Below are 23,934 nucleotides of genomic sequence, written 5' to 3'. Positions count from 1 at the left end.
AGCCTTGACTAGATGGACCTTTGTTGGCAAAGTAATATCTCTGCTTTTGAATATGCTGTCTAGGTTGGTCATAACTTTCCTTCCAAGGAGTAAGCGTCTTTTAATTTCATGGCTGCAATCACCATCTACAGTGATTTTGGAGCCCCCCCCCCCAAAAAAAAGTCTGACTCTGTTTCCACTGTTTCCCCATCTGCAAGAGACCAGGGTTCAATCCCTGGGTCAGGAAGATCCCCTGGAGGAGGGCATGGAAACCCACTCCAGTATTCTTGCCTGGAAAATCCCATGGACAGAGGAGCCTGGCAGGCTATAGTCCATAGGGTCATAAAGAGTTGGACATGACTGAAGCAAATTAGCACACACACATGCAAAGGGACAAAGTATGTGATTAAATAGTTAATCCCACTATGGGATTGCAAGTAAATAAAAATGTAATGGAGACCCCTATAAGTTAATAATCATTCAAAAAAAAAAAAAAAAGAAAAAAAGCAGGTTTGCTTAACCATGAAACCAAGCAGCCCTGTTTAGCAAAAAACCATTCAACAAAAGCATGAGACATGCCCCCAAATGCCTGAGACCACACCCTACCTGGTGAGCTCACTAAGTTCATGACTCCTAGGACATGCTCTCTGCACACTTAAAAAACAACCATTTATGCAAAGGTGACATTTCAAAGTAAAGACCCTCTTGTACCGAGACCTGAAATAATTTTTCCATAGCGCCATGACAGTCTTAGCCTGACCATGTAGGGATAAGAAAACTCTCTGCCCATCCTGAAGGAGGAGCTGATGATGGAAGTTTGATGGGTACCTAAGAATGAGGATGAAAGTGGTCTTTTTCTCCCTCCCCACTTTTCCTTTGATTATAAAACTGTGCCTCACTAAGTTCTCAGGAAGTTCTCAGGAAGTTCTCTGGTCCACCTGACTGTAAGCCGTCAAGCAACCTATTCTAACAAATCACTTCTTACCTATCACTTTGCCGCTTACTGAATTCTTTCGGTGCTGAGACATGAGACCAGAGTTCCCCAGAGTCCCCAAGATGCCACTTTGTGACTTTAATTCCAGCATTTAGCACTTTGCTGTGCATGGTAGGTACTCAATAAGGGAGTGAAGTGAAAGCCGCTCAGTAGTATCCGACTCTTTGCGACCCCATGCTCTACACAGTCCATGGAATTCTCCAGGCCAGAATACTGGAGTGGGCAGCCTTTCCCTTCTCCAGGGGTCTTCCCAGCCTAGCAATCGAACCCAGGTCTCCCGCGTTGCTGGCAGATTCTTTACCAGCTGAGCCACAAGGGAAACCAATAGGTATTCAATAAACACTTATTCAAAGAACAACTTTGCAAAGAAAGAAGCTCCTTGATAACTGCAGTTCAACTCTAGAAGAAATAGTGAATTTCATCCTGTGATGGTAATATTAGGAAACTGTTCAAAGATCTGAATAAGAAAATAAGTATAAAAGATATTGGAAACAATTTGGGAAATATGATAACAACTAGGTAGTATGTGATATTAGGAAACTTTTATTAATTTACTTAAGGGTGACGATGCTTTTGTGGTTGTGAAAAAAAATGTCCTTCTTGAGGGAATGCATTTAAAATTATTTAGGAGTAAAGAGCCATAACATCTACAAGTAATTTTGAAAACTTTTAGTGGAAAAGAAAAGCATACAAGAAGAATGTTAACAATTGTTAAGTCTAGGTAATGAGATTATGAGATTATTATTTCACTATTTAAAAAAATTTTTTCTGTGTGTTTGCAAGTATTTATATGTTGCAAGTATTTGTTAAAAAGTTTAAAAACATAATGGATACCATACAACATGAGGCTAGAAGAAAGATAAGAAAATGTAATATCTTTTATGATTGGTAAATAAAAAAGCAAAAAACGTATAAAAATGTATAGCATGGAGATAAAGAACTGAAAATAATTGCCAGTCTGATGTTGAAATCATGGAAGAAGACAGTTTAAAAGCTATTTACAATAAGCAATTCACTGCTTAACTTTGTAATCTTTTGTGCATTTTTATGATATATACACATATATGTATGTATCTTTACCTTATTAGAGTCTTTTATGCCAAATTGTTTAACATACCAAATTTCAACTCTATGTTTCAACTTGAGTTACATTACATTTTCTTTTATCACTGACCTATGGGATGCAATAAAACAATGAAAATACTAATTGTACCTTAAGGAAAAAAATTCACTCAAATTTATTGCTTTAGTGACATTTTAAAATTGAAAAAAAAAAAAAGACCTGGCAAAACATTTCCTTTCTTGTTTCTTTCCTTCCTTTCAAATTAAATTATTATCTTGGTAAATAATTACCTTTTGTGCTTCTCTTCCCTCCATCCCCCATCAAAAGATATCACATATGTTAAAAATCTAGAAGGTATTAAAATAAACAGAAAGAAAATTTTAAGACCTTTATCTTCAACATTTAGAAAAAAACCAGCTTACATTTTGTGATATTTCTTAATCTTTTATCTCATGTGTGAGTTTTTCTCAATTGAGGTCATACTGATAAGCAATCATGTATTATGTGTGTGTGTGAGAGAGAGAGAGAGAAAGAGAGAGCATGCTACATACGTTCCATCTTACGGATACACCAGCATGTATTTAAACCTTCCACTATTGTTGGACACTTGGTGCAATAGACTGAATGTCTGAAACCTAATCCCCAATGTGATGGTGTGTGAAGGTGGGGTGTTTGGATGGTGATTAGGTCATGAGGATGGAGCCTCCTTGAACAAGATTAGTATCCTTATAGAAGAGATCTCAGAGGTTTCCACTCTTTTTGCCATATGAGGACACAGGAAAAGACAGTTGTCTATAAACTAGGATATAGGCTCTCACCAGGTATTGAATATGCCAGTACCTTGATCTCCCAGTCTCCAGACTGTCAGAAATATTTTTCTGTTGCTTATAAGCCATCTAGTTTATGATGTTCTGTTATAGCAACCTGAATAGACAAAGATACTTAGTGTTTTTTTCTTCATTTCTCCCCTATTTCCAGTGTCGTGAACATCCTATATGTATATCTTTTCCTGACTCTTTTTGCCCTTATATTTTCTTGGATCAAAGTATATTAATCCTTCTTTCCTCTTGGTATATATGTAGGTTCATTAAATGGTAAAAGTTAAAGGGTTATGTACCTAACTTAGTAGGGGACAGGAAGAGAGGAGTCAAATATTTCTATGGGAAGAATAAATAGGCTTCTTTTGGGTAGGATAAATGGATTTTCAGAACAAACAAGAGATAAAGTTTGTGATGATATTTGTCTATACAGGTAGATGAAAATTCAATTAACTATCAAGAAGGAAAAAAAGGGAATTTTGTTTGAGCCATACTGAAGATTAGAACCCAGGGAGCAGATTCTTAGAAAGCTCTGAGAGTTGTTGTGCCTGTCAGAAGTCAAAGGTATAGTCATATATATTTTTGAGACAAAGAATCATACATCAAAATGATATACCGGTACTTTACATGAAGTTCACCAAGGATAGGTAAACAGGTACCAAGTGAACAGTAAGTCACCATGATCCCCTACAAAGCCCGAAAAGAACAGTCTTTTTTTCCCTAATTGGAATATAATTGCTTTACAATGTTGTGTTACTTTCTGCCGTACAACATCATGAATCGGCCATATGTATACATATATCCCCTCCCTCTTGACCCTCCCACTCCCCTATTGTACCCCTCCAGGTCATCACAGGGCACTCGGCTGAGCTTCCGGTGCTATCACAGCAGGTTCTCACCAACAACCATCTCACACGCGGCAGCGTATGCATGTCAATGCTACTCTCTTAAGAAGTTCCATTGGTAGCCTCAGAAGAAAGAAAAAAAATTATCCTTATGGAAGAAATATCAATAACCTCAGATATGCAGATGACACCACCCTTATGGCAGAAAGTGAAGAGGAACTAAAAAGCCTCTTGATGAAAGCGAAAGTGGAGAGTGAAAAAGTTGGCTTAAAGCTCAACATTCAGAAAATGAAGATCATGGCATCCAGTCCCATCACTTCATGGCAGATAGATGGGGAAACAGTGGAAACAGTGGCAGACTTTATTTTGGGGGGCTCCAAAATCACTGCAGATGGTGACTGCAGCCATGAAATTAAAAGACGCTTACTCCTTGGAAGGAAAGTTATGACCAACCTAGATAGCATATTCAAAAGCAGAGATATTACTTTGCTGACTAAGATCTGTCTAGTCAAGGCTATGGTTTTTCCTGTGGTCATGTATGGATATGAGAGTTGGACTGTGAAGAAGGCTGGCGCCGAAGAATCGATGCTTTTGAACTGTGGTGTTGGAGAAGACTCTTGAGAGTCCCTTGGACTGCAAGGAGATCCAACCAGTCCATTCTGAAGGAAATCAACCCTGAGATTTCTTTGGAAGGAATGATGCTAAAGCTGAAACTCCAATACTTTGGCCACCTCATGTGAAGAGTTGACCCATTGGAAAAGACGCTGATGCTGGGAGGGATTGGGGGCAGGAGGAGAAGGGGATGACCCAGGATGAGATGGCTGGATGGCATCACTGACTTGATGGCCGTGAGTCTGAGTGAACTCCGGGAGTTGGTGATGGACAGGGAGGCCTGGCGTGCTGCGATTCATGGGGTCACAAAGAGCTGGACACAACTGAGCGACTGAACTGAACTGATGGTTGAGCAGGCACTGCCATCTTCGAGGAGCTCTGGTTAATGTGTAATGCAGGCGTGTTAGGGAGAGAAAGAGGAGGCCCAAACAACATGCAGGGAGAATTTTATGTTCAGTTTTTCTTGTCCTGCCTTAAAATATAAATTTTATTTCATCAGATGTATTTCTGTTTCCTTCAAGGCCATACAGATTCCCCAGAAAAGGGATTTGGGGTAAGTTTTATTATTTGATCTCTTTGGGGAATAAGTCTACCTTGAAGAAATAATTTATGGTAGACTTATTTCCCAGAAATCTCTGCTTTTAGTCAGATCAGGGATCTCCAAGAGGCTTCTTTCTACATCTGTTGCATTTTAAATGCCTTCAGCTTAAAATAATTTTTATATCAACTCCTGGATTCTGAATGGGTCCTCATGTGTATTATCTGATTATTTTCCAGGACTCTTTTACTAATTTATGCTTTTACAAAGCAAACAGAGTCAAATATTAAAATTTTTAGAAATCGTTACTGATTTGATAAGTTAAAATTGGTCTAATTTTCAATTTTTTAAAATCACTGAGCTTAAGTCTTTGAAAAAATTGGTTGCTTCCCTATTTATTTCCTTTTTGAATGAATTATATTTGCATGCTCTTTTACCTACTTTTATTTGCTAAAAAATTTACTAATGCATTAAAATCCTTCAGATCTTAAATACTCAGTTGTGACATTAGAATATTTATGTGAGTGGACTGAAAAAATTGTGCGTTTATCTTACCAGCATGAAGAGAAATAAGAATTCATTTAATCATCAAATTCCTTATTAATTTTGAAAAACAGAAGGGTCAGGTTATTTAATCAGGACAATTTTGATTGTTATCCTAGATATCTTCAAAGTGAAAGTCTGGACTGAAGTCTAACACCAAGTTTTTTTAAAAAACAAACTCTGTGGGCATTTAAAATTAATGCTCCAAATTCCATGGAGGCTAATCTTCCAATGACTTTGTGTGGTGTCTCAAATACCTCAGCAATCCCAAATTACAACTTTGTGTTTTCACTTGATTACACTAAGTGCACTTCATTCCATAGCTATGACTCCAAAATAATGTTTTCTAATTTGGTCAAATCTCCTATATTTAACTTTCCTGTTTAGCCATAGCCAATCAAAAGAAAACACTGTACCACTCTAAGCTGCTTCTTTCAAGGGTGATCCATTGTCTGTTTGTAGAGATTAAAGCAGAAGAACTTGGTCACAATTTTTCCAATTCTAAACCACCTACCGACCTTCCTCTAAGATTTATAAATGTGTTTTCCGGAATTCTACTGCAGTATCTATAAAAGCAGGTCTGCTTGTCAGAATATATTTTTTTCCTTACAATCTCATTTCCTATCTTAAAGGCAAATTGTCAGTGCTTGGCACAGTGCCTGCTATAACTAGTTCCATAAATGTTTGATCATGTTGACTGGAACCGACTCAACCATTGGTAAAAGTAAAATGTCTCTGTAACTTGGTTGGCGGAGATGATTGTTTTCAAAATTATGCTGAATTATATCACTGACAGAAACAAAGGGATCTTCGGACAAACCTGGTGGCGCTACCTGCTGCTTTCCCGGTAGCGTCCTCCTGAGCTGTAGTGGCCACTCTTCCCCCGCCTTCACGCCTTACTTTGTTGGGGCCACGAGACGCTCTCCTAGGGTTGACCCCTTGAGATGATTCCATGTAGGCTAGGACTTCCCAGGTTCCACGCTAGTGGTAAAGAACCCACCAGCCAATGAAGGAGACTTGAGAGACTCAGGTTTGATCCCTGGGTTGGGAAGATCCCCTGGAGGAAGGCAGGGCGACCCACTCCAGTATTCTTGCCTGGAGAATCCCATGGACACAGGAGCCTGGAGGGCTGCAGCCCATAGGGTCACAAAGAGTCAGACATGACTAAAGCAACTTAGCATGCATGCATGCAGTCTGGTTGTGAGATCTGAGCTTTGAGAATAAGCTGCCACATCCCTGCCAGGAATTCACAGCTGGCACAGCAGGTTCTTCCTCTCAAATTGGGGTGGGGGTGAGGGGCGATAAGGGTGAAAGGCGACAGAAGAGATGTACCCTCTGCAGACCTTTCCTCCTCCTATCTGCCCCTGAAGCAACACCATCTGTCTTCCAAGGGGTACAAAATGAGCAGTGAGCGCCTCTTGCCAGAATGTCCTTACAGGGCAATGCTGGCTTCTGCAGGGGAGTGTAGGGCCTAAACTTGGCCTCCAGCCCAGTCAGCTGAGCTCCACTGCAGTGGCACCATGCTGCTCAGCCCCGGAGGCCGCAGAGCCAGACCACTTCACACTCAGGTGCAGCTAGCCCCTTCCCCCACACCCCAACCCCAAGCCTCCCCACCGGGATCTCAGGCCCCAGTCTATAAAAGGTGATGTCTGTCTCTCGGCTAAAGCACCAGGATCTGCCCAGACATTTCCAGCAGAACTAGAAGGGAGAAACCTTCCACTGCCCCTAGCTCTGTCCTCTCACCGTTCCACCCAACCTACCTGCAGGAAAAATGTGAGGCCACAGCCTGGAGGCAGCCTGTTTCCATCATGCATGCCTAGGGCAGGCTTCCCTGGTGGCTCAGCGGCAAAGAAGTTGCCTTCAATGCAGGAGATCCAGGTTTGACCCCTGGGTTGGGAAGATCCCCTGGAGGAGGGAGTGGCAACCCACTCCACTTCAGTATTCTTGCCTGGGAAATTCCAGACTGGAGCCTGGTGGGCTGCAGTCCATGGGGTGGCAGAGTCAGACACTACTGAAGGGACTAGGCAGAGGCACCAGCAGCAGTAGGTCTAGAGCAACATCTAGACAAATGGCGACCTCTGTTTGGAACCACCCCAGTCTCCTGGCCTTTCCATCTGCCAGGGAGGGCTCTGCTCTCCTCCGAGCTGCCTGCTGCTTCCTCCTTCTCTTTCTTGAGTCTTTCTAGTGTACCAAAGTGGAACTACCTAGCAAACCAGACTTCAGATTTTGGGGCCAAGTACAAGCCATGGTTAAAGGGAGTCTTTCTTGTGGATTGCAAGGCACTTTCTGGCCTCATGGTTGGTGCATGGCTGATTAGCTGCTCTGCCTGCCACAAGCCTAGGTGGGAATAAAGCTGACACATAGCATTTTGAACCATTATGGACACTACTTTGTATACCAGTCCAGTGAAATCGAGTTCAAAGGGCTAAACATGGCTGAAAGTCCAAGGCTGAGACTTTTGGCCATAATAAAGCATGAGTAAAAGGTGGTGGTGGGAAAAATACTTGGTTTTGGGGGTGTTGATCATAATCCATGTTTTTATTTTCTACCTTAAGGAAAAAGACATGTTTTTGGTAGAGGCCTGACTTATTTATTATTTAAATAACTGATTTCACATACTTTGGATGGTTTCATTAGATATTCAAAAGTACAGTTTGTTTTTGTGGAATTTGAGTGGGCCCATTTCAAATTATGTTGGGTTGCTGATGGTCCCCCTCACAATATGCTTGTTCCGGGAGCTGCACATGAGTCTCTTCCTGATGAAGGATGAGGCTAGAAAGTCTGTTCATGTGGGAGTGATGGCCATGATCTGGAATCTTCTCACCAGTGGAGAACTCTGCTGCTGAATAACCAGTCGGGATGTTGAGAGGCACATCAAATATTTTCAAAGTGGGGGAAACACGTACTAGTTTTTCCTCTATTTATTTTCTACTTTTTAAATGAACCTGTATGATTAGAAAACATAAGACATAAAAAGTAATATAATGCTATATACCTAGAGTTATACTTTCTATAGTTATATCTACTGGTAGTTTAAATTTTAGTGGCTTTACATTTTTCATGTTTTCCAAGTTTTCTGAAATTATTATGTATTCATGAGAATTTGTTAATTATAGAACCAGGAATTTTTAAATAAAATTTCTTTCTTAACAAAACAAGCAAAAAAATCCATTTGACAAAAATGAATTACAGATGGATATGCAAAAAGGAAACGAAGTTTAACATGTTTGAGAAAAAAAATACAGATGACTTTATTCATTACCTTAAGCTAGGGAAGTGCTTCTAAATCAAGACATAATGTACACTAGCTGTGAAAGTAAACTTGATAACTTCCACTGCAATGTAATTAAGAATGCATGTTCACCCAAAGCCACCATAAAAAGACTCATAGAATAAGAAATATTTCTGGAAAAAATAATTGTCACATATACAGCTGAAAAAGTTGTTAGAAATATTTTTTTCTACATTGAAGATATATACTACTGTATGATATATAATGTTTATATTACTAAAAATATTAATTCCAGAATCTATAAATAACTCAAACAAATCACTCATGATAAAAAAAAAATGATGGGGGGGGGGGCTTCTCTGGTGGCTCAGTGGTGAAGAGTCTGCCTGCTAACGCAGGGGACTCTGGTTAGATTCCTGGTCCATACAGGAAGATCCCACATGCCTAACAGCAACCAAGCCCGTTTTCCACAACTATTAAGCCTGTGCTCTAAAGCCTGGAAACTGCAACAACTGAAGCCTAAGAGCCTAGAGCCTGTGATCCGCAAGAGGAGAGACCACTGTAAGGAGAAGTCCAAGCACCCCAGCTAGAGAAAAGCCCATGCAGCAGCAAAGACCCAGCACAGCCAAAAAAATAAACAAAAAAAAATGTTAATGATGGTGTCCCCCAAATGGGCAAAGGACATGACTGGGCACCTCAGAGAAGAAAGATAAACATACCGAAATGTTTGAAGATAACTGCTCAACTTCGTTAGTAATCAGAGCAACACAGAGATACCATCATGCATCCAACAAAGAAGAGCTGAAGGTCAAGTCTGAAAAGGCAAGTGGTGATGAGAACGTGAGTTACTAAGAACTTTCCTACACTGCTGGTGTTTCAGCCACTTGGGAAAACACTTGGTGTGATCTTGTCAAGTTCAGCGTGTGCATACACTATAAGCCAGCAATTCCAATTCTACTTATCTACCCAATGAGAAGTGCTCAAACGTGTGAATGAAATAACAAGTGCAAGAATACTCAGAGGTAGTTTTTATAATAGCGAGAAATTAGACAGGAGAAAAATATGCTGTAGCCCTGGAAATGACGCTGCAGTGAAAAAGGTGGAACCCAGCTACACACACACCAGTATGGCTATGTCTTAGTAACATAAGTAAAAGTGAAGTCGCTCGGTCATGTCCGACTCTTTGCGATCCCATGGACTGTAGTCTACCAGGCTTCTCTGTCCATGGGATTTTCTAGGCAAGAGTACTGGAGTGGGTTGCCATTTCCTTCTCCAAGGGATCTTCCCAACCCAGGGGTGGAACCCAGGTCTCCTGCATTGCAGGCAGACGCTTTACCCTCTAAGCCACCAGGGAAGCCCCTTAGTAACATAATGCGGAGAAAAACACCAGCCCAACAAGACGATATATGCACAATATAACACCACTTCCCAAAGTTTTGAAACAAGCAAACCCGAGCAGCATATTATTTAGGAATGCCCACACAATACGATAGAAAATTTTTAAAATCATCCAGAAAATGACAAACACAAAATGGATATTAGGGGTACTCTGTTGAAAAGACAGGTAGTGGGACTGGGGAGTTACACATCTGTAGCTTCAACCATGCAATGTATTGGTTGTATTATAGTCTTTAACTTTGGTAAGGGGTTCACAGTTGTCTTGGTCCTTACTGTATCTTATAACTTGGCTATATGTACCATTTTGTTCTGCTATTGTTGTTTAGTCACTATGTCATGTCTGACTCTTTTGTGACCCCAAGGACTGTAGCCTGCCATGCTCCCTGTCCATGGGATTCTCCAGGCAAGAATACTGGAGTAGGTTGCCATTTCCTTCTCCAGGGGATCTTCCCCACACAGGAATCAAACGCGTGTCTCCTGCATTGGCAGACAGGTTCTTTACCACTGAACCACCAGGGAAGCCATGTAACATTTCAATATATTGTATATTACATCATTTAAAAATATCGCAACTATAGAAGGAAACATGTAGCATGTCCAAAGCCTCTAAGTGGAACTCCTTTGATACGAATTGAGTTTTGACTCAGGATTTCAAACTTATTTTTTGGCTGTGCTGGGTCTTTATTGTGGTGCACAAGCTCTTAGTTGCTGCAAGTGGGCTTTCTCCAGTTGTGGCACTTGATGGCTTCTTTAGCTGTGGAGCTCAGGCTTCCCTTATTGCAGAGTACAGGCTCTAGAGTCATCAGGCTCAGCAGGTAGGGCTTGCGGGCTTAGTTGCCAAGTGGGAGTTTAGTTCCCCAACCAAGGACCTAACCTGCATCCCCTGCCTCTTGGAAGATGGATTCTCAACCACTGGACCACCAGGGGAAGTCCCTGGGATCACAAACTCTTAGATCCGTCTGGTCATGATGTATTGTTGTCTTATTAAAGGTGCTTTTAATTTGAAAAAAGAAAAAAAAATCCTGGTTATAATCAATGGTATGGGGATTGAGGCGCAGATTTATTTCCTTATTCCCTCTCTCTGCTCCTTAGCATCTTCCCAAATGATCATGTCCCTGAGGGTGGTTAAGAGGGAGGAGGTGGAATGAGAGTTGATGGCCTGCTTTTTTAGGGCTCCCTGCAGACCAGACCTACCCTACCACAGTAGGGTATTGGACAGACCTCTGGGCATCCCAGGTGGCACTACTGGTAAAAAACCCACCTGCCAGTGCAGGAGACTTAAGAGACATGGGTTCAATCCCTGGGTGGGGAAGATCCCCTGGAGGAGGACATGGCAACCCACTCCAATATTTTTGCCTGGAGAATCCCATAGAGGAGCCTGGTGGGCTACAGTTCACGGGTTGCACAGAGTCGGACACGACTGAAGCAACTTCGCACGCATGCACTGGGTATCATTTTCACTGACAGGGCAACCCTCTGAACCTGAAGTCATTCTTTGAGGGTGAACAACAGGGTGAGGGCTTTGTTTCCTGAGTATACTGAGGACCTCCTCTGGCCTTGCACTCCTCCCAGGGGTCAGGTTATTAGACTGACACACAATCCTTTACTTCTCAGCAGAACTGCTGGAAGAGCCAGGGTGGCAAAGTGATTCCTGGGGCAGTGAGGGGAGATTGGAGGTCAGGGCAGTCTAGTGAGGGGATGGGAAAAGCAAGTGCCTTATGGAGGAGTGGAGGTAAGAGAGATACACAAAATCAAGGGGTCACTGTGAGCTCCTGCCACACACAAGAGGGACTCCCAGGAGGGGAGTGCTGTCACCATGGGAATCCTCTCCTTTTTCCCTCATGGGGTGATGGCTGACCTGGAAATGAATCCAGATCTTCAGTTTCCAGCCCAGGGCACTGTCATGACAACCTTTCCTTTTCTTCTCTGCAATCCCACCCACAGACAACCTTTTACATAGTATTCAAAGTGGGGGAGGTAAGGGAGTTCAAGCTGTCGGGAGTCACATGGACCTTCCATCAAAGAAGTAACCAGGCTGTTGTGCTTAGCATTTAAAGTCAGGGGCTGTCAAACCTTTCTGGCAGCGGTTTAGTTGCTCAGTCGTGTCCAACGTTTTGAGATCCCATGAACGGTAACCGGCCAGGCTCCTCTGTCCATGGGATTTTCCAGGCAAGAATACTGGAGTGGGTTGCCATTTCCTTCTCCAGGGGATCTTCCTGACCCAGTGATCGAACCCATGGCTCCTGCATCTCATTGCAGGCAGATTCTTTACCACTAAGCCACCAGAGAAGCTCAAACCTTTAAGACTCACAAAAGTGTAAACTGAGATCCAGAAATCCAAAAGGGTTTCCCAGGTGGCACTAGTGGGTAAAGAACCCACCTGCTAATGAAGAAGACATAAAAGTTCAATCCCTGGGTTGGGAAGATCCCCTGGAGGAGAGCATGGCAACCCACTCCAGTATTCTTGCCTAGAGAATCCCATGTAGCCTGGTGGGCTACAGTCCATGAGGTCTCACAGAGTCAGACACTAGTGAAGCAATTTCGGATGTATGCAGAAATCTAAAAAGCACAGAGGTCAGTCCAGGTTTTAAACTTTCTTACTCCATCTTCTTGAGTTTCCTGGCTGCCCAGCTGGGTATGTCTGAACATGACAAGCCCACAGCTTTCCTGCTGTTTGTGTTCTACCTGTATGCAGATGAGCAGAAACAGGAAGAAAGCCTTTCTGTTTAGCAGCAACACTGCCCCCCGCCCCCAAATCTCCCCTTCCCCACCCTGCTTCTCCAGCCTGGCTTCCCTTACCACAAATCTATATAGCCTTTAGCTCAAGGAGCCAACATTAATCACCAGTGGGGTTGGAGCAATAGTGTTGTTCCTTGGCTCCAAGCCAGACTCCCAGGATGTGCGTCAGAAAAAGCCAGTGAGTGAAATTCCAAAGCAGTGTGAGTCACCGTGGGGGAGAAGGAGAGACCAGAGAGAAATCAGAATGACAGTCTGAGGGCAGACCCACACAGAGCCCTGGGGTCAGGGGCTGGGTGAGGGATCTGGAATGCTCACCTGCCCAAAGATGGGATCATGCATTCCTGGCCAAGTAGCTTCTCTCTGAAGTCTGGGCAGGGCGGGAACTGACCAGGAGGCCTGCCAGTAAGTCCCACCCCTGGATACAGTGACCATGCCCCTCACCTGGTTCCCCATAGGCTGGCCTTTGGATCCCAGCCCTGAAAAATCCCTCTGGTTGTTTCTTCACTCATTCCCTCCCTCCCACTGACCTGGCCCAGGACACTGCTTCCAGACGGGGAATAGTGACAAGCCAGCCAGGCCCCAGAGAAGAGGCGGCAGGTAAGTCCATCACTCACATCTCACTGGCCTCGAGACCATCCTGGGCATCTTTCTCTGTGCTTGGGGGAAAAGACAAGAGTTGTGTCAAGCCCCATCTTTCCCTATCTGTGCTCACCTGTCCCAATCTCAGGACAATGTGGGGTTCTCACGATGCGATCTTGCGGAAGAGCTGTGAAGGCAGCTCGAAGGGCAGGTGGGTTAGGAATCTTACCCATTAAGGCGCAGTAGCCCCTTGACTGTGTGTGGCCCAAAAACCTGAGGCAGCCAGTGTCAGGGCAGGAAGTGGGGGGAATGTCTGCAGGTGGCCTGGATCCTACTCTCTCCTTGTGAACCTAGCCAGGAGGGAAAGGGAAGCAGGGAAGGCAAGCCCCCGCAACAGCCCATTTCATGCTTATCAATCAAAGCGGCCACTGGCCAGTATGGCTATAACAGCCTATGATTCTGGGGCCACTGTGGCCCTTAGGCTTACTCTGTCTCTGCCCCTCTCCTACCTGAAAGGTCGCTGCTGATACCAGAAACGCCTCCAGTTACACTGAGCCTGGCCTTTCCTTCCATCTCAGCCCAGTCCCTCTGTGACCCCTTCATGGCCTCCTCCCCACTCCAGGAGCACTCCAGTTTTTTAGGCAGTGGGATCCATTTCTCCAAAAACAAACCAAACACATCCCTAACCCCATTTTCATCCTCTCAGACTTCTACCTCACCCAATTTGGCTCTTTTTTTCTAGTTGCCCATGAATAAGAAATCTCAGGCTTGCTCTAGGAATTGCTTCAGGGCAGCAGAGATCCCTGGGCTAACCTGCTGTTGCTTCCTTGCAAAGGAGCAGAAGAGTGAGGGAGACCTTTTGTCTTAGGAACCAGCCTAAGACCATGGGTGTGTGGGCTGTGGTGACTCAGGCAAGGGGCTAGGTCTTCCATGGGTGGCCATGAGCCTTGGTAAGCTGGAAAGGTGGAGGTGAGCACAGCTTGGGTTTCCCTGGTGGCTTAGCAGTAAAGAACCTGCCTGCCAATGCAGGAGATGCAGGTTCCACCCTTGGGTTGGGAAGATCCCCTGGAGAAAGAAATGGCAACCCACTCCAGAATTTTTGCCTGAGAAATCCCATGGACAGAGGAAACTGGCAGGCTACAGTCCAAGGGGTCACAAAGAGTCAGACTCGACTGAGCACGTATGAGCACAGCTTGGCTAAGAGGAGCTATGTGAGGTAACCATTCAAGGATTCAGCTGATCATCTTTAGAGTTAACCTTTGTCCGAGGTTCTAAGGCATAGTAATTTTAGGTCTTCTCTGTGTTACCAGACCTTTAGGCTTCAGGGCATACTTACTCATCTCTAGCTGTTAAAACCTGTCAGTTCTGCTGTTGGAGATTATATACATATATATATTTATACACATACATGTGCATCCCATCAGCTGAGTTAAAAACCCATGCCTTGAGGCATGAAAATGTCTCCATATTGTTGACACCCTATAGGGCAATCTGGGATAAGTATGGGCTGGAGGAGGACTTTGAGACAAGTTTCAGCTGGCCCATTCCTGCTTCTCTGCTTTCTGTCTCCCTAAAAACATCATGTGATAACAAAACACAGAGTTTCCAAACTGGGGAACCTCATCTCACAGCCCCAACTAGTCTCCCGCAAAGGAGGAGACTGAAGCCCAGAGATGAAAGCATGGTGCAGGGGCCAGAGCCTGGTGTGGCCACAAGCTCTCTGGGTGACTTTCCTGGGCTGTTTTCTGCTCTGGGCCTCAGTTTTCACATCTGTAAGTGAGGAGGATTATTTGTAAGTGAAAGAAGAATGTGTTAATGCTCTAATATCAGGGAATGAGGGGACTTCCCTGGTGGTCCAGTGGCTAAGACTTTCTGATCCCAATGCGGGGGGCCTGGGTTCGATCTCTGGTCAGGGAACTAGATCCCTCATGCCACAACTAAGAGCTGGTGTGGGCAAATAAATAAATATGAAAGTAAAATAAAATCAGGGCATGAGGTTGTCAGGGGCTCAGGGGCTGTGCCATCTCCTCTCAGAGGCCCCAAGCTAGCTTCCAGAATAGAATTCTTGTTCTGTGCTGCCCTGACAATTCACGTCACTCCTTGATGCTTTAATGTCCTCATCTACCAAGTGGGGATAATAATAGTACCTCCTTACAGGATGGTTTTGAAGTTTAAATGAAGTAGCAGATGTAGCCCAATAGTGGGCATGTAATAAACTCTCCATAAATTATTATTGGGACTTCCCTGGTGACCCAGTGGTTAGGAGTCCCAGCTTACATTGCAGGGGCCACTGGTTCAATCCCTGGTTGAGAAACTAAGATCCTATATGCTGTGTGGTATGGCCAATAAACAAAATTTTAAAAATAAATTATTATTATTAATCATTATAATTAAACTTAAATCCCTTGATGGCATCACTATCATTTTATAATCCTCACAATTTCTAGCAATGTCTGGCACTATGTGTGAGTGCTCAGTTGCTCTGACTCTGTAGCCCTCCAGGCTCCTCTGTCCATAGAATTTTCCAGGCAAGAATACTAGAGTGGGTTGCCATTTCCTTCTCCAGGGGATCTCCCTGATCTGGAATTGAACCCTCATCTCCTGCATTGCAGGCAGACCTTCCACCACTGAGTCACCAGAACCCCAACGGCATGGGAATCCAGCTTTGGCCTCCACCCGATTCTCTTTCTTGCCTTGTGGGAGTCTGAGCGCCAAGAAGACTCCAGGGCCGGGGCAAAAGATGCAGGGTGCCTCTGGAGGAAACTCAGGGTGCAAAGGAGGACTAGGTCAGTCCCTTCCTGAATAGCCCTGCACAATCCTTTAACCTTGGTCAAGAGCAGCTCCAACCCCAGACTCAAGTCTGGCTACCAACATGCAGCAATGGCCAAGGCAGATTACAAGTTTAGGCTAAACTGACCTTGAGGAGAAGAAGGGGACGACAGAGGATGAGATGGTTAGATGGCATCACTGACTCAATGGACATGAGTTTGAGTAAACTCTGGGAGTTGGTGATGGACAGGCAGGCCTGGCACACTGCAGTCCATGGGGTCGCAAAGTGTCAGACAAGACTGAGCGACTGAACTAAACTGAAATGCCCTTGAGGAGAACACTGAGCCTTCAGAGTGTTTACTAAACAAACCCTGTACTCTGAGTGTGTGTTAGTTGCTCAGTCGTGTCCAACTCTGTGGACAGACACAGACTACGCCGGGAACTGTAGCCCACCAATTTCCTCATGGAAATCTCTAGGCAAGAGTACTGGAGTGGGTTGCCATTCCCTTCTCCAATGGTGCTCTGAGTAGGGCAGCCAAATTTAACCCAGCTTTATTGCCACACGATTATGTTTTCAAGACGCTCCATTCTGTGCCATGTGTTCCTTTATCTGGAGGCAGTAATACACGCTCACAGTGGACCACTCCTGAGGGGCAATAGAAAACGTTTCCATCCCTACCATCAGTTATTATCTCTGTAAGCTCTAGCACAACAAGATACCGAGGGAGAAAACTGGGTCAGAAGATAGGAGATTGGGGCCCTCTGGATGCACACTTTCCATGCCCTCTCTCCCTCTCTCAAATACCGCAGCCACATGGAAACTCATGGGGGAACAGTTGGGGCTTTTTATAATTTTATTTGTTAACAGTTGGGGCTATTTTTTATGTGTGTGCTGCAATGCCTCATGAAAAAGTTGTGAAAAAAACAAGTCTATTTTGGGGTGATCAGCCTCCTCAGAGCTTCTCACTTGCAGCTCCACAGGCTCCAGGAATGGGCCAGCCCTCTCTCAGAAGTACTGTAGCTTACCTAAAGTGTGGAATTCTGGGCCCAGATGCACTGGCTAGGGGATGCATTTATATATGTGTGTGTGTGCATGCATGCTAAGCTGCTTTAGTTATGTCGCTTTAGTCATGTCTGAGTCTTTGCAACACCATGGACTTCAGCTTACCAGGCTCCTCTGTCCATGGGGATTCTCCAGGTAAGAATATTGGAGTGGGTTGCCATTTCCTCCTCCAGGGGACCTTCCTGATGCAGGGATCGAACCTGTGTCTCTTATGTCTCCTGCATTGGCAGGCAGCTTCTTTACCACTAATGCCACATGGGAAGCCCCATATTTATATTTATATGCACATGTTTATATATTTGTTTTTGGCTGTGGTGGGTTTCATCCTTGCAGCATGCAGGATCTTTCATCGTGATGCTCAGGTTCCATAGTATATGGACTCAATAGTTGCCCCATGGCACATGGGATCCTAGTTCCCTGAGCAGGGATTGAACCTGCATCCCCTGCATTGGAAGGTGGATTCTTAACCACTGGACCACCAAAGAAGTCTGTAGGGGATGCATCTTTGTACTCTTCTTGTCACTTTTTTGCCTAGAAAGCAGGGCAGAAGTAACACCATCTAGTTTCTTTCTGCTTCTGGCTGTTCTAGCAGTGACTTCCAGTACACTGTCCTGAGAAATAAACATCCCAGAATACTCAGCGTAGATCATTGCATTCATGCTGATGGTCCTTGCAGCTCTTTGAAAACTTAAACCTATGAGTGCTCAAGTTTCCCTACTGAATGAAGAACCATTTCAAAGCTGCAGTGTATGTTTTGTAGTGGCCTCAGCCAGCTGTGGTTGTGCAGGAGACAGGGTTTGGGTAGGGGGCTTGGGTGGATGGGCAGAGAGGTCTGCATGCTCAGATGTCCACCAACAAAGCTGTAGCCTAGCCTGACCCAAAAGGGAGGGGACTCTAGTTCCTGCTGGATGCAGCCCTGCCACTCCACAGTGTGGCTGTAGGAAAGCTGCAAGAGCTGTCTGGGCTTGGAGGATCCTGGGCAGAATTCACTACTCACCTACTTTGTTCATTTTCTCATGATCTTCCTGTGCATCCTCCCAATCCCCGCTTCCCCCCACTCCCATGGGCCACCAGGCGCTGGGCTATGGTAGACTTGAAATTTTCCAACTCTGGTAGGTCAGATTATCAGAATTCCAGCCCCCAACCCCCACTCCGCCACCCCCGCCCATCCAAACCTCATGCTCCTGTGCTGTCTGCACTCTATAGGCAGCCCGGGGCATATGGGTGTACATGTGACTGCCCCTCCTTTCCAGCATAGGGCCGTGATGGGGAGCAGGCAAAAGTGGAGGAAGAGTTAGAGGGGTCACACAGTCTCTGATCTCAGCCCAGGAAGACGAGATCATCTAGCAACCCCTTGACTTTGGGCAAGAAACATTGTTGTCCTCGATGGGAGATCAGAGAGATATGTTCCTTGCTCAAAGTCACACAGCCATGATGGAGGGGCTACCAGAACTGAGTTCAGCTCCTTCTCTGTTTTGGTTTCATTCACTCTGGGCTCTTGGGGATGCTGTGGTCCACATATCTGCCCTCAGTGGGCTTTGTGGGGGGCCCTCCTCTTCCCTTGGCTTCTTCTGTCTTGACACCCCTGCCCCTGGGGAGTCATCCCAGAGATGCCCTTCCATTATCCTTTAAAGACACTTCCGGAGGTCTATGGCTGGCCTCTCCAAACCACCTCCTCCTCACGCCCGACTTTTTTTCTTTTCTTTTAAAAAATTTTTACTTATTTATTTATTTTTGGCTGTGTTGGGTCTTCATTGCTTTTGCATGGGCTTTCTCTAGTTGTGGTGAGCAGGGATGACTCTCTAGTTGTGGAGCATGGGCTTCTCAATGCGGTGGTTTCTCTTGCTGCTGAGCACCAGCTCTCAGGTGCTCAGGCTTCAGTAGTTGGTGGCTCCTGGGCTCTAGAGCACAGCTCAATAGTTGTGGTGCATGGGCTTAGTTGCCCTGCAGCATGTGAGATCTGCCCAGACCAGGGATTGAATCCATGTCTCCTGCACTGGCAGGCAGACCCTTTACTGCTGAGCCAACCAGGAAGGCCTTCCAACCCCTTTTCTCATCATTCCCTATTTCTCCAGAAGTTCTCAAATTTTCTTTGACTGAACTGGCTCCAGATGATGACAGCTCATTTAAAAAAAGCTGCAAGTGGGGATGATGGCAGAATGGGGTTCTCTCTCTGCCTCTTACCATGTGTCTAATTCCTCTGCCCTCCTCTTCAAAAAGCTTCCTTCCGTACTTGGCCTTGGCAGCCATCAACTAATATTTTACTGAGTCCCAATTTGGGTCAGGAGCTGCTCCAGTGAAAAGAACAGCTAATAAAATATAGGCCGTCCATGCTAGGAACTCATATCAGATGTCAGTGCTGGAATGAGCGTCGAAGGCCACCTGATCCAATCCCTGTACAAGAGGAAGCTGAATCTCAGAGAGGCCCAGGAACTGTCTGTCACACGGCTGCGTAGGAACAGATTCCAGGCCTCTGGATGGCCAGTGGATCCCTCTTTCCAAATCACCAAACTAGAACGTGCAGATGCCCGCAGCATGGGGGGGATGGCCCATGACCCCAGTACTTGCCCTTCAAGTAGCCCCTTGACTCTCTGAGATGGCCTCTCTCTTGGCCCTGGGGCTGAGTGTCTAAGCCTACTGGGCTTGGGCAACAGAAGCCACGCTGTGGCCCTGAGAAGGATCCTCTGGGCTGACTGACCTGGTGGTGCCTCTTTGCTTTCCTCACTGTGTGCTCATTCCTTTCCCCTCTCTTTCCCCCTTCCCATCCAGCCCAACTGTGAGCTTGGAGCAAGCACCCAGCAATGGCAGCTGGAAGAAAAGGCCAGTATGACCTGAGGAGGTCCTCTATGGACAGCCTGTGAGTAGCCACTGGGTGATGTCAACTCCTTCCCCATTGTTTTCCTCACCCTAAGCATTTATTTACCTGTCAAGGATTTATAGAGTATCTTGAGTATCTGTTGCCTGGTGCTAGATGAGCATGACGGGTCCTCTTTTGATTAGGCACAGTTAAAGACCCTGATGCTGGGAAAGATTGAGGGCAAGAGGAAAAGGGGGTGACTGAGGATGAGATGGTTGGATGGCATCACCAACTCAATGGACATGAGTTTGAGCAAACTCTGGGGATGGTGATGGACAGGGAAGCCTAGCATGCTGCAGTCCATGGAGTCGCAAAGAGTCTGACATAACTGAGAGACTGAACAACAACTTCCCGTAAGAGTCCTCAGTACTGTGAGGGACAGAGAGAACCAATGATACAGCAGGGTGACTGATATTATTAGGGGAGTCTAGAGGAAGGGTTGGGAATGTAGATTTTGTAGGGGATACTCACTGAAGACTTCCTGGAGGAAGTGACATCAAAGCTGAGACTGGAAGGATGAGTGAGTAATATCCAAATGAAGAGGGTGGAAAGAGAAAGGGTGCTCAGGCTTAGGGAATCCCTTGAGCAAAGGCCCAGAAGATTCCTGTTTCCTAGTGGGGACCTGGAGGTACCTCCTGAGCCTTGGGCAAGAAGACTGAGAGACTCCAGGCTTCCGGATTCAGCTCCTTCACCCTGCAGGGGCTCTGCATCTTGAGAAGCCTGTTTTTGCTCTCCTACAGAGACATTACTTTGCCAACAAAGGTCCATCTAGTCAAGGCTATGGTTTTTACTGTGGTCGTGTATGGATGTGAGAGTTGGACTGTGAAGAAAGCTGAGTGCCGAAGAATTGATGCTTTTGAACTGTGGTGTTGGAGAAGACTCTTGAGAGTCCTTTGGACTGCAAGGAGATCCAACCAGTCCATTCTGAAGGAGATCAGCCCTGGTTGTTCTTTGGAAGCAATGATGCTAAAGCTGAAACTCCAGTACTTTGGCCACCTCGTGCAAAGAGTTGACTCACTGGAAAAGACTCTGATGCTGGGAGGGATTGGGGGCAGGAGGAGAAGGGGATGACAGAGGATGAGACGGCTGGATGGCATCACTGACTCGATAGACGTGAGTTTGAGTGAGTTGGCAGTTGGTGATGGACAGGGAGGCCTGGCGTGCAGTGATTCATGGGGTCACAAAGAGTCAGACACGACTGAGCGACTGAACTGAACTGAACTGAACAGGGTGGCAATGGCACAGGCCCACTGAACACTGCTGGGGAGAGAGTCATACTATGCTTAGAAGGTTCAGTTGTGTCCAACTCTTTGCAGCCCCATAGACTGCAGCCTACCAGGCTCCTCTGTCCATGAGATTTTCCAGGCGAGAGTACTGGAGGGGGCTGCATTTCCTTCTCCAGGGGATCTTCCCAACCCAGGAATCGAACCCAGGTCTCCCACATTGCAGACAGGCGCTTTACCATTTGAGCCACCAGGAAAGCTCCAAGAATACTTGGAGTGGGTTGCAATTCCCTTCTCCAATGGATCTTCCTGACCCAGGGATCAAACCCACATCTCTTCATCTCCTGCATGGAGAAGCAGGTTCTTTACCACTAGCGCCACTTGGGAAGCCCGGGAAGAGAGTCATCCCAAGTCAAAAAGTCTGTGAGGTGGGCCTCACAAAGGCTTGAGTGTTCCAGGCGAGGGCTGAAGAGAAGCAAGGCTAGTAGCCAGCAAGCAGTTGAAGGGCTGAAGCTGCCTGGGAAGCAAATGGAACATGCAAGCTGGAGAAGGGCACAGTGGGTGGGGTCTGCCTAGCTTGGGCTGGCACAGGGGAGGGACCTTCAGAGCCACAGGGAGAGGAGGGTTTGGTGCTTCAGGGGTGCCTACCTGAGAAGTGATGGAGAGTTCTCTCCCCAGACCAGCCTCCTGCTGCTGAGCTTCAGGAAAACAGCAGAGCAGGGTGTCCTGGAGGAGGGTGGTTAAAGAGATAGATGGTGGAGGGTGACTTTGGGGGACAAGTTCAAGGGGTTTATGTCACCAGGCAGGAGGAATCACAAGGGGGCTGTGGTAAGGGAAGAGACGATGGCGAGGCAGGAAGCTAGAATGGAACCTACCTCCAAGCTGCTAGCAGCCCCTCAGGCTGTGGCCAGGCGGTGTCCCCACAGGGTGAGTAAGCCCAGTGATGCACGTCCTTGCTTGGGCCACCAGCAGAAAGGCAGTGCTGACATGCAGCCAGCCAGTGATGTAGGGCAGTCAACAGCCCATTCTGAAGTGCTCTGAAGAGACAAACAGTGGTTCCAAGCTGCAGGAACTAGGCAGAGGGGGGCAGTGTGTATGTGTAACAGAAGAAAGGAAAAGGCAGAGAGAAAAAAAGGCCAGGAACCTTAGCAGAAAAACTTCCCACTCAGGCTTGACTCGAAAAATACCACTGACCCTTTAACAACAAGAGCTTCAACTGTGCAGGTCCACTTAAAGGCAGATTTTTTCCCCCAATAAATATGTACACAGTTGGGGCTCCCTACTCACGGGTTTCTGCATCCGTGTGCATGCATGCATGTTAAGTCGCTTTAGTCATGTTAGACTCTTTGCAACCCTATGAACTGTAGCCCACCAGGCTCCTCTGTCCATGGAATTCCCCAGGCAAGAACACTGCAGGGAAACCTGAGAACAGGAAGGAACAACTGTATTCATTGAACTTCATCATTTTATATAAGAGACTTCAGCATCTGAGGGTTTTGCTCTTCCAGGGGGGCTCCCAAAACCAATCTCTGGTGGATCCAAAGGAATGATTGTAATCCGAAGTCAGGAAAATGGTCTATCTAGGGCTAGGGTGGGCAGGATGCAAGGGGAGGGGGAGGGGAAGGGGGAGGCGGCCTGTGTATGAAATACTGCCAAGGGCCAGGAGCTGGGGCCTGGGACAGGGCTCAAAGTAAGCCGCTGACAACTCCTTGGTTGCTGGCGAGGGGACCCAGCCTCAGGGAATGGCTCTGTTTTCCAGGATTCTGGCATTGGCAGGCTGTGTAAAGATGAAGCAAACTTGGTAGCCAGACCCTTGGCCTGGGAACCAACATCTCGAGGCTGTCTTGAGTAGCTGCGAGGTGTGAACTGAGGGCCAGGGTTGGGTGGGAAGATCTGGCATTGGCCAGTTAAGGCAGAGGCTGAAGGCCGGGACTTGGTAGTGAACTACCTCTCAAGCTGAGAATCTTCAACTGCCCTGATGAGGAGAAGAAGCTGGGATCTGGTGCCTCTTTCTCCAAAAAGGGAAAGGGCATTGGTTCTATAGCTGCTGGCCCTGTAGCACCTTGACTTTGAGTAGAGGTCAGTTCTGTTTTCCTGCTCTGTGCTGCACTGGGGCTGTCCCTGCTGCCGGGATGTGTGAAACGTGAAGCCAACAGGCTGGTGCTCTGAAATGGCTGCTCTGAAAGGGACTAGGGTGTCAGATACCCTGCTTCCCACCCCCTACATGGCACCCATACTGAGATCCCATGCTTTGCTCTTTTGTGATAGTGACCTCTGACACAGCACCCTCGATCATCCTTAATCTCTAATCCAGCTCTAAGTGAAAGTCGCTCAGTCGTTACCAACTCTTTGCGACCCCATGGACTATATAGTCCATGAAATTCTCCAGGCAAGAATACTGGAGTGGGTAGCCTTTCCCCTCTCCAGGGGATCTTCCAATCCAGGGACTGAACCCAGGTCTCCCACATTGCAAGCGGATTCTTTACCAGATGAGCCACAAGGGCAATCCACCTCTAGGTAGATTCAGAGGAGGGGTAGACTAACGCATTTACTGAACATGGACTAGGCCAGAAAGCAGGAACATCTTGGTGGGCACCTTCTAATTATAAGCATTCATGGATGGGAAGCATGCTTTAGGCAATAAAAGATTAATTTTTTCTTTGCCTTTATTTTTTGGCAATT

General features: G+C 46.0%; 1 long non-coding RNA gene across 1 annotated transcript; it reads right to left on the bottom strand.

The window, feature by feature from the left end:
* Positions 1 to 7,959: 7,959 nt before the first annotated feature.
* LOC138433393 (uncharacterized) lies at positions 7,960 to 13,146 on the bottom strand. Its single transcript, XR_011254288.1, has 2 exons — positions 13,077 to 13,146; positions 7,960 to 8,337 (listed from the first exon to the last, which is right to left on the bottom strand). It is a non-coding gene; the product is annotated as an uncharacterized lncRNA (long non-coding RNA).
* Between the last annotated feature and the right edge of the window lie 10,788 nt (positions 13,147 to 23,934).

The sequence above is a fragment of the Ovis canadensis genome, chromosome 2 (genome assembly GCF_042477335.2).
Source record: "Ovis canadensis isolate MfBH-ARS-UI-01 breed Bighorn chromosome 2, ARS-UI_OviCan_v2, whole genome shotgun sequence".
Taxonomy (NCBI): Eukaryota; Metazoa; Chordata; class Mammalia; order Artiodactyla; family Bovidae; genus Ovis; species Ovis canadensis.
This window is presented reverse-complemented; position numbering and strand designations above follow the sequence as displayed.